We start from the raw sequence: 579 nt of genomic DNA on the forward strand, positions 1-579 counted from the left end.
GAGGGGCGTGGCCCCAGGTGTGTGGCTCTGCCCCTAGAGCGGCGCCATGGAGCGGCTCAAGGTCTCCAGGGAAGAGGGGGCCCCAAAATTCGCCAAGAAAGGGGTGGGACATCGTGCCAAGAGGAGGAGGGAGGGGCTGAGCAGGGTCCTCGCAGCCGCGAGGCAGCAGCCCAGGCTGAGCCCCTCCCCTCCGTGTAAACCTGCTCAGGACACACAGCCCCGCGCCTGCGGCTCAGGTGGCTGGAGCTCATCCCTGCGCTGAGGGGTCCCGGTCCAGGGCGCACCTCCAGTTGGGGGTTCAATCGCTGGGCGGGTGCGCACAGGAGGCAACCAATCGATGTTTCTCTTTCTCATCAACGTTCCTCTCTCTCTCCTTCCCCCTCTCTCTAAGATCAATAAAAACATATACATCCTCAGGTGAGGATTAAAAAATAAAAACCACCACCGCCCTCCATCCCTCCCCGTGTCAGGTCCTCGGCACCTCAGCAATCAGGACCTCGCCCATCGGCTGCTCAGCACAGGGTGGCAGCCAGCCCTGCAGACCTCCCCACACCCCGCCCGCTCCCCCCTCCCCCCACA

At 63.6% G+C, this 579-nt stretch overlaps 1 protein-coding gene across 1 annotated transcript in view; it reads right to left on the reverse strand.

Annotated features, from left to right (window-relative positions):
* The window catches only part of NCKIPSD (NCK interacting protein with SH3 domain), a 13,310-nt gene that overhangs the window by 3,357 nt on the left and 9,374 nt on the right, over nucleotides 1-579 (reverse strand). The gene's annotated exons all lie outside the window — the stretch shown is intronic.

This window comes from Myotis brandtii, unplaced genomic scaffold, assembly GCF_000412655.1.
Source record: "Myotis brandtii unplaced genomic scaffold, ASM41265v1 scaffold207, whole genome shotgun sequence".
NCBI classification, from domain to species: domain Eukaryota; kingdom Metazoa; phylum Chordata; class Mammalia; order Chiroptera; family Vespertilionidae; genus Myotis; species Myotis brandtii.